The sequence below is a fragment of the Melanotaenia boesemani genome, chromosome 10 (genome assembly GCF_017639745.1).
Source record: "Melanotaenia boesemani isolate fMelBoe1 chromosome 10, fMelBoe1.pri, whole genome shotgun sequence".
Classification (NCBI taxonomy): Eukaryota; Metazoa; Chordata; class Actinopteri; order Atheriniformes; family Melanotaeniidae; genus Melanotaenia; species Melanotaenia boesemani.
Window position 1 is genome coordinate 11,780,424 of NC_055691.1, and position 15,063 is coordinate 11,795,486.

The window sequence follows — 15,063 nt, forward strand, 5'->3', positions numbered from 1 at the left end:
CTCGGGGTTCGCTTGGTTAGCTCTTGGCTACAGGCAGCTCGGCGTTTGATGGTTGTCAATCATCCACCCCCACCTTCACAGTCCCCCTCTTAGCTTGACCTCTTTGTCCATTTTTGGATTTTCAGGGACTAAGGACACGCATGATGCTACCAAGATGGCTACAGTGGGAACCGCCCAACAAGCTTCACTTTTGCTCTTCAGAAACCTATAAAGTCAATTCACATCATCATCTCAGGGCTTTACAGGTGAATCAATATGAGCCGATTCTCATCCAGTGTTCATACAAGCTGATACATGACCTTGCTAAGGAAATCAATCCTTGCCTCCTGACGGGTTGAACTAAATCGTCGATTCAATCCTCCATCCTGAGCTGCACGGGCCGACACCAGAACCCTGCTCAGGGAGGGCCTGGACCAGTTGGGGTGGACAGGAGAGAGAGACCAACAGGAACCATAACTTTTACCCAAGAAGACCTGCAGAGAGGAGACAAACAAGTTAACCCTTTAAAGCCTGACCCATGAAAAAACAGAGAAGTCACCGTTTATCAGTGCGATGTGTAAATTACAGCCCTGATGGGATTTAAATGGCACAGAAAATGAATGAATGTCAAAATAATTTTAGTATTATTGTATCCACCAGGGGGCAGAAGACGAGTATCAAATTCTGTCCAACTGGGTTCTGACCCTAGTTTTTACCCACATTTCTACATGGACGATGAGGAGGAGAGCGATGAAGACAAAGAGCCCGGTGCATCATGAGGTGTCCCTCAGCAGTCTAAGCCTATGGCAGCATAACTAAGGGATGGCTAGACCACCCCAACTATAGGCGAATCTTTGTTTACATCTTTTTGCGCATGCGCGTGTGGTTGGGTGGCAAGAAGACCTGTTGAGATGGCGGAACCTGCTAGCATAAACAAGAAAGTAAGCGGGCGAAATCCAAATTATATAAGTACGCTAAGCTCCGAAGACCAGAGGAGGTTTAGAGAGAAACTAAAAATTTGTGTTGCAGACAAAATCGAACAAATACAAAGCCCATATGAAGTCTGGGATGACGAAAAATACTGGTCTGACTCACCTGCATCTTGGCCACAGATGTGCTGGGGAGATATTTATTCTTATTTAGTTGAAAGCCCTGGACCCTTCACCCACGAGAGGTTAAAAGCTTTTAAAAGCCTCGAAGCTTATAACTATTTTGTTTCAAGAAAGGTTGGGCCAATCTTTTCGGTGAAACAAAAATCAGTGGTCGTGCTCAAAGCGGAGGTCAGACCCGGCCAAGCAGAGTCACAGCGTGATTCGCATCTTCCATGGGTGATCGCCCAAGAAAACGGTGAAATAATCACATGTCACTGCGACTGCAAAGCCGGGTAAGGCTTTATTTATCAGTGCCTTTGAATTTTTCATTTTAAATCTAATGACTGTTTTTCAATTTTATTGGTCCTGTTAACTATAATTTAAATGGCGTTTGGTCTATCGTGAAAAACGATAATAACATCTTACAAATTTTTTCTTTCAAATCCAGTCTAGGAGAAACATGCAGTCATGTAGCAGCTTTAATGTTTAAAGTAGAAACAGCGGTCAGGATAGGACTCACAACAGCTGCGTGTACCAGTGAGGCTTGCAGGTATCAAAGCACGTATCATAGCACGTAACCATTTCCTTCTTTTTTCGGGGTCTTTTTCGGTGGGAATGCGGAAAAACTTTTTGTTGGGCCCCCAACGAGCCGTACAGCCAATCACACAACACGAGTGAACCATGTAGTAGATCGCCCTCAAACTCCAAACGCAAAGAAATCCAGCTAACAGATGCAGCTTCTTGCCACCCAATACCGTGATGCAATGCGGCAAAAGGTAAACACTGACGTCACAAAAGATTCGCCTATAAGGCTTATCAGAAAAGAACATTTTAAGTCTAATCTTGAAGGTAGAGAGGGGTCTACCTCCCAAAGCCAAACTGCGACCTAAAGTGGGAGCTCGTTACACAGATGGGTCTGAAAACTAAAGAACTTTTAAAATCCAACTTTAATTCTTCTTAAAGGTCAACACGACACATGTTCTACCTGTTCAGGGCCTTAGAGGACAAAAAAGTCCTCTCCTAAAAACAGCTGTAAGACATTGCAGTTTCTTTTTTATTTATTTATACCACCTTTTTTATGGTTTGCTCAAATTGCTCAAAAAAACTTTTTTTCTAATCAACACTACCAGATGTGGTTTTTCAGATTATTTTAACCCTCTAAATGTCTGTTTGATCACATCATGTTTTGATGTAAAAAAAAGAATTTTTCATGTAAAAGTTATTTTGTGGGTGTTTTATTTAAAGATCAAAATAAATATTTTTACTATTTTTTTAGGCATTTAGACCAGTGAAAGCATCCCCTGCATGTACTTTATGCAGATAAACTATAGATATAGATCTTTAGTCTGAAGTGATTGGGGAAGATGGTCACTGGCGGAAAACAATGATTTTTACTTTTACCTCTTTTCTCAGTCGAGAAAAAGCAGGCTTCTGTTTTTTTAACCACAGCACTGATCCACTGTTCAGTTCTTTGTCAAATATGAGCCAGAATTCCTGGCATGGGTTGTGGAAGCGAGTAACTAAGGCAGGGGTCGGCAACCTTTACCACTCAAAGAGCCATTTGGCCCCATTTCCCACAGTAAAGAAAACACTGGGAGCCACAAATCCCTTTTGACATTTAAAGTTAAATAGCACTGCATATAACGATTTTATTCCTTTGCTTTTATTTTATATATAAACAAAATGTGTTGTATTTATTAAATCAATGAACAACGGCAGAGAAAACATTACATTTCTGTGCGCGATATTTGCTTTTAATAAAGTTAATGTTTGAGAACACCTGTATGTGAATCCAAAGATCGACAGGACTCCAATAACAGACTTTTTCATGTTCACATGAACATCGGGGAAATCATTCCATGTTTCGAACCCAGGTTTGTCCGGTTTGGGGAGGTTTTCGGTTTTACGCCATTTGTGATTCTGAGCAAGAACGGACCTCTGACGGGCAACATCTTCAAGGTCTTCTGTCAGTCATTTAGAACTAGACACCCATATGTCTTTGCTATGTCGGCCAGTTCCATCTCAAGATTAGGCTGACTCACACCTGCCACTGCAGGTGTATTTAGGATCGATCGAGGCCTAGGGGAGTACCAGGGAAGGATAATGTAGTTTTCCCCTCTCTGAACAGAATCGTTTCCCAAACGACGTTTGCGGTGGTTGCAGAATGTAAATACTCTTTGAACTCTCTCAAACTGGAGAAGTGAGACTGTACTTTTCTGTAAATCTCTGACAAGCAGGCTTAGCTTGCTCTCGAATGCCAAAACCTCCTCCAACATGTGCAGGGCTGTGCGTCCTTTCCCTTGAAGAGCTGTGTTCAGCATGTTCAGGTGCGCTGTCATGTCTACCATGAAGTGTAGCTTTTCGAGCAACTCTGGCTGTTCCAACTCAGGAAGTGTAAGCCCTTTGCTGCTCAGGAAAGTTTTCACTTCTTCCAGACACGCGGCAAAGCGTGAAAATACATTTAAATTGAATACACATTTTATTATTTTCAAAAGCTGGGGAAGCAAATCCAGCGACAACAGAATTGGGCCTACAATAGATCCCTGTGGAACTCCACTGGTGAATGTAGAGGAGGAGAAATCCACAGTCTTTACTGAGCAAGTCCTGTCCTATAAATAGGAGATGAACTACTTTATTTACCGCCGTCTCAGGATACCAGCAAGCTATTGGAAACTGATCAGATACTGTTGCCATGGCGAGCTCTGAAACCAGAAACCTTTCCACCATGTTGCTACTGTGTGTAGACCATCTTTTGTATGACTTGTTCTATAATTGTTCAAGTCTGACGTATCTCAGCTGGGCTGTTAGGGAGAGTTATGAATAATTTCATGTTTAAAATGGGACAGATCCATTAACAGGACTAATGTTTATTATAAGAGAAATAAATGGTCCAACGGTGTCTAAAGAACGCGGTGTCGACAGCGTAACTCTGCTGGATCACACGATTAAAATGACTCAATCATACAAATCGGCCAATCGAAGCCGGAGCTACAGCCTGTGGAGTTCAGGTTTACAGGAAATCTGTATTTCTATGTTTCTGCAGGGATTCTTCTGATTGCAGAGTTTTCCTCCACTTTTTAGCCACGTCTGTATAAAATTACACCCCAGAAGAAGCTTTCCACCACAGAAGAAGAGCTAGAGATGAGTTTAAAGGCACTTCGACCAGATAACGTCCACATGCTGCTTCATGCTTTTCTGGAGGATTCTGTCTCCTGCAGCAGATTTTTTTCAATAAAGTGCAAATAAAAGAGAAAAAGTCTATTTTTCCCTGTTCCATCCTCAGTTGTGTCTGCAGTCATGTTTCCACCTCTGATCAAATCTAGAAGACCCGTTGGAAGCTGAAGAGGTTTGATGGTAACAGAAAAAAACAAGCTCCTGAATCTAGATATATGATTGGATCGTTATAAAGGGGATTGGATTGATCCTCTCAGCTTTTAAAACAGATTTTTCCCAAGACTCAGTGAGCCGAACTACCCAGGCTCTGGGTAGACAGACTTACCTGGTCACAGGTGAGGTTAAGGTGGTCTGCCTGTTAATAAATTAATAAAAGCTTTCCTGCTTGCTAAGTTTAAACTGAAATAAAATTCATCTCTAGGTTTATTAAACATTGAAAACTCAGCTGTTTGTTAGTAAACAAAGGAGAAAACATGATTCAAGACAGCTTTATTCATCTCAAAGGCCGATTCAGCAGTTCAGACAAAAACATTTTCAGACTAAAATCTGTCAAATTGAATGTAGAAAACAAAAGACTAAAATATCAGTTGATTAGAAGACGAGTGTCGGGGTTCAGCTTCCTGATGGCTGAAGGAATAAATATTTTACCTTCAGGCCGGAAACAAAGTCGATTTAGTGGTGAACAGTTAAAATTAAAAACTTTATAATTTATCTATTTAAAGAAACCGTAACATCACAGGATGCATCATTATTTTTTAATGGCTTTTAGGTTTAAAGATGTGACTTGATGAAACATTTTAGTCCAAAAATAGCAGTGAACATTTTTCATAAAATTTAAAGTTTAAAATCCTTAAAATTCTCTGAATGTTCGGTAGTTTGAAGCGAGATGAAGTTTTTATATGAAATTTCAGTATATGAATGTGTAAAGTTTTGTAGCAGCTCCCTGGATGTAGACATTTGTGTCCATGATATCTTCGGACGGTAGTAAAATATACTGATGTCTGGGGTTAAAAGTGAGCATTTACAACTAAGCTGGTAAGTGTAGAAATATTCCTTTTTGATGTCCTGACGTCCCTGCTCCACCTGCATGTTTCCTTTCTCCATCCTTCCCATTTTGTTGGATTTGTTCAAATGTTCCAGCTGGGAGGGACAAGACGATTTTCCGGGGGTTAATGATGGATGTGGAAACAGGCAGGGCTCGATGTAGAGGCTGATGTCAGGAAGCTGGCAGGGCGTCCCCTGATGATGAGGATGAATGACATCTTCCTCAGCTGCATATAACCTGCTGCTGCTGGTGATGATGATGGTCTGAAGGAGGATGAGCAGCTGCAGCAGCTCCAACATCAGAGGTAAGCGTCATGATGTCTTCTCATTTCCAACATTTATATCTCTGCAGACCTTAAATGCACCACAAGCTAAAACTAAAACCAGACCAATGGGCAGAAACTTGAGTTTCCGGACCGAATCCATCAATTAACTGATTGATTATTTGGTTTGTTTGTGTTTACGGTAATGTGAGTTATTAGAAGATGAAGATTTGGGGCAATGTTGCATCTCTGAGTTCAGTTAAAAGACGTAAACTGATATATTAAATATGAAAACTCTGAAATTTAATGAATTATTAACAGCAGATTCAGTTTTAGACCAAAGTAACGAGAAAAAAGCTAAAAGAATAATTTGATTTGAGTTTTTAAAAATTCAAAATTTCTACAAATTTAAACAAAGTTTTAACATTAAATATCCGCTGATCCTGGTTAATGAGGCCACTTTAAATTCCCACATTAGATTATAGCATTCTGGTCCAGAATCCTGATCCAGGGTACTTGTCCGGAGTCCTGATCCAGTCCTCAGGTCTTCATCTCTGACGTTTTAAAGTGGTCTGGAGCAATAGATCTTCATCTTCAAAGTTTTTCTGCTTATTCTCTCGTCTTTGGTCCAGTCCTGGTTTCAGACCAGATCCAGTCCGGTCCTGGTACCGAAACAGTTTCAGTCATTATATTTAATGAGAGGTGACTCTCCAATCACATGATCAGTTGTTGCTCCCTGATCCACATGCTCGGTCTGCATCAGGTAAAAAGGCTTCTGTTCATTCGCCATCTTCTGCTTGGAACTGGAAACTAACTGAGTTAACTGGGATCAGTTTGAAATCCAAATGGAGAATCTTGAGGCTGACTCCACAAGATGAATTTTTTTCATAAATCGCTGTTAAATTCTCTTTTGTCTTTTGAGCATGTTAACAGTGTAACTTGTGTAACTGGTTTTGTTGCTGACTATCTTGGACCAGGACTTCCTTTTGGAGGTTTTTAATCTCAATGGGAGTTTTTCCTGGTTATTATTTATTTTATATAATCCTTTAATAAATACTTATATGTGAAATATGTTTAATAAATTAATATTTAAATTAAGTATTATTTATATAAATTATATATAAATGTATAAAATACATTTATTTATTTTTTATAAATGTATTTCTATGGAGTTCATGTATAAAAACTAAGGATGGGACTCGATTAAAATAATGTGTCTAATTAATCTCTATTAATCGCATTTTTAATGCATAACAACATTTGCCCCAAAAAACAACATTGTTTAATTTAAATGGCTTTTACTGGATGACTAAATCCAATAATAGACACAGACAATATTGTAAACTCAAGTTTTAGTAATGTCTGGGGAAATGCATTTATTTACATTTTAATTCAAAATGTAAATAAATGCAAAATAAAATCTTTCAATTTGATGCTAGTCGCTTTCTGAAAACTCGTTAAATGTAGCAACAAAGTTGCTAAGTTGGCAACACTGGGTCTGTGTCCTAATGTCCACCCTACTCCCTAACCCCTTCTTCACTACTTAGGGCTGCACTATATAGCACACTACATAGTGCGCTCATTCTCTTGGCGATTCAGACATGAAGCTCCCTATTTTTTCCTTGCCGCAAACCACGTGACTACCAGCTGTCACCACGGCAAGCACAACGCGCGTCAATATGTCATTCAAAATACAATCCAAAGTTGTGTGTGAATATTTATATTTTCATTTCTTTTGTTGCATTTATTCTTTGTTGCACATCCAATAAAAAAATGGTTTTTTTTTCGCCTTGTTGTGGCATGTTTAGCTTCTGCCCGCAATGCATTGTGGTTTGCATTGACCAGTATAGTGACCATCGATGCTCACTACTTTTCAAGATGCATTTTGGGTAATTTTGAGTGCCCTACTTTTTTCTCTCTGGATATTCAGACACCCCTACAAAATGGCATGACCCCTATATTGGGCACTTTGTAGGGAGTAGGGTGCACATTTGGACACAGCCTGGGTGAGCTGAGCTCTGATGTGTGCACACTGTAATCGGTGTATCGGAAATTGTGCACTAATAAAAGTTCCAGGTTGTTTGGGATGAAAACTGCAATTAAATGTGTTAATTTTTTTTAATGTGTAAATATTTTTGTAATTAATTAATCATCAAAGTCCCACTTTTTATAAAAACATTTTTGATAGTTTTTATACACTATCACTCAAAACTTTTATTTTCCCATTAAATCCAATGGAAAAGTGATCCCAAGCTTACGAGCGGTAGAGTATATGTTTTCATATATCATTCATTCACTTTCTGAACCGCTTGGTCCATTAAGGGTCGCGGGTAAGCTGGAGCCTATCCCAGCATTAACAGGTGAGAGGCAGGGTACACCCTGGACAGGTCACCAGTCCATCACAGGGCCAACACATAGGGGACAAACAACCATTCACACACACACACACACACACTCACAGGGAGAATTTAGAGTCATCAATTAACCTAACATGCATCTCTTTGGACGGTGGGAGGAAGCCGGAGTACCCGGAGAGAACCCACACATACACGGGGAAAACATGCAAACTCCACACAGAAAGGCCACCGCCCTCAAGGTTCGGACCTCCCCCAGCCGAGATTCAAACCGACGACCTTCTTGCTGTGAGCCTGCGGTGCTAACCACCACACCACTGTGTAGCCCTATATCATTATTTACATTTATTTATTTATTTTTTCATTAAACTTCTTTTTAAATACATATTTCCACATTCATTATAACCTCCAGATCACAATAAATCTAGAAAATCACCAAACATTTAATCCCAGGTGGGCTGCACGGTGGTGTGGTGGTTAGCGCTGCTGCCTTAAAGCACGTCTAAACAGTGGCCTTTCTGTGTGGAGTTTGCATGTTCTCCCCGTGTATGCGTGCAGAGGCGGTCCTGGCTAGTTTTGCACCCTGGGCGAACCACCCATCGGCACCATCCACACCCGACCAACCACAACTAACCAACCCCATCAACACCCCGACCCACCCCCCACCGACCGCCCGAAAATTATTATTATTATTATTTATTTATTATTAAATACAAAAGTTAACAAGAATAGATAAAACAATAAGATCTATATACCCTTCATCACACAAATACAAATGAATAAAATAAAATAAATAAAAAATAGTAATAATAACTAACATAATTTGAATTCAGTGCTCAGACTGTAGCAGATTTTTCAACCTGGGTCTTTCACCTTGTTTACACCTGGCACACACACACACCTGACAAGTCCTGCAAAGATGTGGCTGCAGAGGTAGATGGCTCCTCCTCATCAGACTCCGGGAGCATCTCAAAGGCCTGTGTGGCTGCAGAGGGAGGTGGCTCTTCATTTTGGCCAGTGGGAGCTGCTCCAAAACATTTCAGAAGTGCCCCTGAATTTACAATTAAGATACAGTATGTACGTTAGATCACACTTACCATGCATCAGTTACCCAATAAAAATAAACCATAATAATGCACAAATGATTATCATTTGTTAACATCCTATTAACTAAGCAAAACACACTACAAATTATTAAAAAAAACTATATCACATAAAGCTTGCAAAATGTCATGTCAATGTATATTGACATGAACGTTATATTTTTATATTTAAGTTAGCATAGACCCACGTACTGTATAGCATTAAAAATTCCACAGTCAGGACATACTATTGTTTACCAACTTCCCAGACTAATAGACCCATGTGAACTTGCACTTGTTGTGTTGCAAACACAAACTAGCCTATTGGTGAAATTAACTGCATCACTTCATGCCTCAGATCTTAGTAGTTGCTTAAGTAAAGCTAAAAACCAAACACAGTCATCTTCTGTGTCTAAGGATAAATAGTGTATAGGCTGCTGTTTCATTACGTGCACAATGTCACTCATAGAGACCTGCATACCTTTATCTTTTGAGTGTTTCTCCTCCTCTTCTTTTCCTTCTCTTTCTGGGCACCTGATGATTTCTTTTCTCCGTGATATACCCTTGACTCGACTTAACATCATCACCTTTTCCGTCCGTCAAACACCCAGAGTCAAGATTGACGTCACGTGATTTTTAACATTTTCACGTAACCCAATAAATTTAATAATACATATGTGTTAATTTTATGAATGAAATACAATTAATTTGGAAGCAGCCGTTTGTGTTGTGTGTGGCCTGTGATCAGGCCCCTCCTTGCTTTGTGAGACTCAACCTGCTCACAACCTCTGCAGTTGCGAGTTGATCCCCTGCCCGTCTCCCCCCTGGCTTTTCCTCTAACACACACACAACCTGTATACATGACTCTCAGCAGCAAGTTGACACGATAGTACGGACGCCCCAGCGCCCATTAACTTGACGTGGAAATGAGCTGTATTTGTCTAGAAAACTGGCTATTTTTTTTTTTTTTTTTTTTTTTTTTTTTTGAGGGAGCTCGTGCACCCCCAAATAGATTGCGCCCTAAGCGGTTGCCCACCTTGCCCATAGCAAAAACCGTCCCTGTATGCGTGGGTTCTCTTCAGGTTCTCCGGCTTCCTCCAACGGTCCAAAGACATGCATGTTAGGTTAATTGGTGAAGTTTTAAAATATTTCTTTGTTGGCTTTAAAAGATTTGTTCACCACCTGTAAATCAGTCATTAGAAGGAAGAGTGTTCAAAAATCCACATTTTTAAAAGAAGGCAAAAACACCAGAGTTTGAGTAGAATTGACAATTCTTTGTTAAGCCAGTAATAAGAAAACAATACATATCTTCTCGAGAAGGAGGCCTGTTAGCCTTAGCATCTGGTCCACTAAAACACAGAAGTGTCGGGAACCTTCGGTTCAGCCAAAAGACCCGCCTACCTAAGTTACCCTCCTCATTTATAGTGATACAAAGCATTGTGGCTATGTGCGTGCATGTGGTGAGCATTCATGTGAATGTGTATTTTGCAAGGTGGTCCATCCTTCTTCCGGGAATTTGATTCCTCCAGGTCCTCCTTCTGAGGTGCGCCAGAGCTGAAAGGAAAAAGACACTATGCTCTGCTTCACTATCTTTTTCTGCCTTTCTACTGACTCCCTTGTACTTTTTTCTCACAATATTCACACAAAGGCTGTTCTTTTAATGATTTCTGAGTTACTGGGAAATTCCGTTCTGCTAGGAGTGAATAGATAAGCAAAGAGATACAAAAATATTTACGATTTACTCCCTAGTGGCCATCCAGAACATTGTCAAGGCCGCTAATTCTCAGCTGTTTTCTCAGTACTGAACTCAGTAACCTTATATGAGTTTATGTGAATGGACTATCTGTAACCTGCAAAGCAATGATAACAATTAAGCTGTAGTTCTATTAATTAAAAGCAAAAACCTAATGCATGTTACTAAAATCTAAGGATAAAATGTAAATGAATAAATGAATAAGAATGCTTAAATGAGTAAATGAATAATAAATGAGTAAATGAATCAAAATGCTTATAAAATATTTGCAACAACTCCCCCTGTTGGACTGAAGGAACCCTTCAGTCCACTAAACCATCCTCCTGTGTGGTTAACCTTTAAATAGCAATTGTACGAGAGATCCGTTGTCTCCCGGAGCTTCAAACCCTCATCAACCAACACAGTACTGTTTGTACCTTTAAGTAGGAAGTCAGCTGCAGAAATGGTTAAGGGGTCTCAAACCTCTGTGTCCTCCCCTGACACTTCTCCATCCAGGGGGTCATCAGAGTCCAGCAGGGACTGGACCTCCAGAAGGGGAAACTGAGCTGAATAAGGTGGTGGAGGAGAATACTTTTTGTCAACCGCAGCCTGAATAGAACGTTCACAGAGAGAATGGATTAGTGTAATACAACAGCAGCCACAGATCAATTTCATCTTAAAAATCGGCTATGAAAAAAGAAAAAGAAAAAACAAACATGGTTCAGTTCCAAATTTTGTCTTAAAATAAAACGTATGTCTGATATGATTTTAAAATCTGCTTAATTGTTTTCAGTGAGAATATGACTTCTCATCTGTTCAGAGTGTTAAATTAATGCCTTTGCTGTAAATACAACAGTGTCCAGGTTCATTATCTGTCATTTAAGGAATGTATGGAAATAAGACCTGTCCTCTTAGCTAATAAGACCTGTCATTTATAGCTTTGTGTGGTTCAGCGAACCATCTCGGAAAGGGGGTACTTTATAATTATTTATTTATTTATTTTTCTAAAGATAACTAAAATGAATAAAAAATAAAAAAAAAAACTTGCCCTATAAGCTTAAACAGTGCTGCTTTATAATAAAAATACAATATAATTTTAGAATATAAAAAATATTAAATTTCATTAGCTCCCAAAAAGGTCTAAGAAAGGAAAAAATTTAAATATCAAATGAATAGTAAACAGTAGTTTTTATAATCTCTGGTAATGCTCTCAATTCCTGTGTTTCTATTTCCTTCAGTCCCTCCTGTTCTGAGAGTAGCATCTGAAATAGCTGTGGTCGATAGCCAGTGACGTTTTTTGCTGCTTTATCTGCCGCTGCGTTTCCTCTGGCTTGCCTGTCCTGGCTTTTCGTGTGTGCTCTGACTTTAACAACTGCTACTTCTGTGGGTTCTAAGAGAGCCTGTGCCAAGTCCTTCATGAGTTTGGCATGTTTAATTGGTTTGTGAGTGGATGTCAGATATCCACCTTTTTCCCACTGTGGAAGTTCCATATGTACAGCATTTACAATGTAAGCAGAATCTGAAAAAATATTCACTCTTCTATGTTTTGCATATTTTAAGGCTGCAATGATAGCTTTTAGTTCAGCTTTTTGTGCTGACTTGTGTTTATCTGTAATGATTTCAGCTAGGACAGTTTCAAACTGTCCTTCTTTTCCCTGTGTATTTACATCTTGGACCACTGCAAATCCAGCCCTTAACTCCCCCTGTACGCCCCTGAAACAACAACCATCTGTAAAGAGTGAGAGATCAGGATCAGAAAGAGGTGTGGCATACAGGCCAGGGCGAAAAGATGCCTGGTTTGGGGACAGGAAGAATAGGAGTGTTCCAGGGAGAAGAGGTAGGATAAATAACCTGTTTAGCTTTGAGATCAGCAATGACAGGTCTCAATCCAGCCATAGCTTTTTTAGAAATGGGATATTGAGCTCGAAAGACAGGTCTGGGGGACTCATAGTCGAAGGTGACAGGAGACACTTTCATAGGGGTCCCCACATCACCAGGCCCATCAGCCCACAGGGAAGAGGGCAGAGTGGAGCAAAGAAAATCTTTATGTGGATGGTCAGTTTTTTTCACGGCCATGCTGTCTGTCCAAAAGAAGAGTTTCAGGTGTAGCTTTGTCCTGAGTGAGGGAACAGATTTTGTACAGTGAAGTGGGAGGAGAAAACAAAACCTGGGGCAGCTGAGTGTTTACCCAGTCAGAAGCATCTGAGGCCTGCTTACACATAGGGCCTAAATCTTTAGCAGGATGAGCAGGACTGACTGCCAGAGTGACATGAGGTGCTGCAGAAGGAGACATTTCATAAAAGGATAACTGTTCAGGGGTTAAATCAATTAAAGCAGCCACACCTTGGGGGCCCAAAACAATGCCAGAGCCAGACAGGTCCCAGGTCCCCACAGCCTCATCTGTCCATCTGTGATAATAATCAGTGCTGGTGTCCCAGCGATCATATAACATAGTACAGTGAGAAGGGTCAGGAGGGGGGCAGTAGGGAGCATGGTGATGGATCCAGGGGGACCATTGAGCATACAGGGTGAGCAGCGACTGTGGTGAAGGTGTGAGGTCATCCAAAAGAAGCCAATATATACGTGCATGTTCAGTTTGCATGCTGGGTGCAGAAGCAGGAGGGGTGGAAAGAAGCCATTGTCCATGTGAGGCAGAATGAATGAGACCAGAGTTGCAGTCCACTATATTTCCATTAGGGAATCTGACAGTCACTCCATCTGGAGAACAAAGAATTTCTGCTCTCAGCTCAGTGAGGATGTCTCTGCCCATCAGTGGGACTGGGCAGTGTGGAGAGGAAACATAGCGATGTTCAAAATGATATCCAGCTGCCTCGGTGGGGAGAGGAGCAGTTGGTGGCAGATATTGAACTGTCCCAGAGAAGCCAGTGAGTGCCAAAGTATCAGTGGACCGAAGTTCAGGTGAAACAGAGGTTAAAGTGGACCATTTTGCCCCTGAATCTACCAAGCAAGTCACAAACTTTCCACCCACTCTGTCGGTCATCATGGGCTCTGCCTCCTCCCCCATGACTGGATAGGTTCCTTGTGGGCACCCCTATTCGCGGTCTTCCCCCGTCCCTGTTCCAGGAGGCGGTGCTGCAGAAGCATAGGGTGCCTGATGTGGGAGTGGCTGAAGGAAGGGACACTCCCTCTGCCAGTATTCAGTCTGTCCACAACTGTAACAACCCTGACGCCCAGATCCACCCCTTCTCCGCCCACCCCGCCTAGTACAGCCCCCATTGGACCATCCCTGAAAGCTACCCCGCCCTCTGGGAGGGCCAGAGTAGGTTGGATAATAGGACTGATGCATAGCTGGGGGAGGGGCCTGTGGAGCTACAGTCACCGGGGCCTGAAGTAGAGGGGTAGGGGGCGTGGCTACCATCTGTTTTTTAGCTTCTTTGGTCTTTTTGTCCTTATTAACTTCCTCTCTAAGTTTAGCAAGCTGTAGTTTAAGCACAGTGACTTCTATGTCTTCTTTCTGAGGTTGCTGGTCCTTCTGCTTTTTGTCACACTGATTAAGATGATGCTTAGCAAACATGTAATAGCGCTCAAAAGCTTCTGAAGGGAAAAGGTCAGGCTGGTCCCCTAATTTGTCCTCACCCTCAATAGGGAGCCCAGGCTCAAACGCCTGCTTAAACCATGAACAGTGGACCTCACTACGGCTGGGGTGATGCCCCACCCTGTCAGTGTATGTAGTAATGCATCTCAGTACATAGTCCTCTGGTGTCTCTTTGTCATTTCTCTGGAAAGTCATTTTAGCTACATCACCCACAGGAGGGGGAAATGTTCTGTCAAGTGCAGCTGACCATGCAGTATCATAAGGTCCCAAAGGGGTGTCATTAGGATGAGTAAAAGTTCCTGCCAAGTAATCAAGTTCCCTGAGAGTCAGAGTGGATGTACAAGAGGCAACCATCCCTCGCACATCTCCCTGAGCCAATTGAGTCCCTGCAGTAAGAGAAATCATTTTGTTCCACCACATCAGTCCCCCAGAAGTGAGAGCAGGTAACTTAGAAGTAAGAGAATGCATATCTGTCAAAGAATAAGGCTTGTAAACTGAGCCTCCAGCTGGGTGTTGCATCAGAGGAAAATTTCCTCCAAGTCGCTGTGGCATGTTCTGAAAGTATGGTGGGCCCAATTGTGGCTCGGTGAGAGAGAGCTCTGCGGTTCCACTGAAGAAATGTTTTCTGTGCTTTTAAAAGTAATCAAGTCAGAAGTGGCCATGCTGGCAGAGGGAGCGGGGTCCCGAGAAGAATGCCACAAAGAAGTGGAGTCATGAGTGACCTGTTGATGGTTCTGCCTAGAAATGTCCTCCATCTGCTGCAGAAAGGGGTTTGTGCTGGCTTTTAC

At 41.4% G+C, this 15,063-nt stretch overlaps 1 protein-coding gene across 1 annotated transcript in view; it reads left to right on the forward strand.

Moving 5' to 3' along the window:
- Window positions 1-15,063, forward strand: part of b3gnt9 (UDP-GlcNAc:betaGal beta-1,3-N-acetylglucosaminyltransferase 9) — a 615,230-nt gene that overhangs the window by 234,146 nt on the left and 366,021 nt on the right. The window lies entirely within an intron of this gene.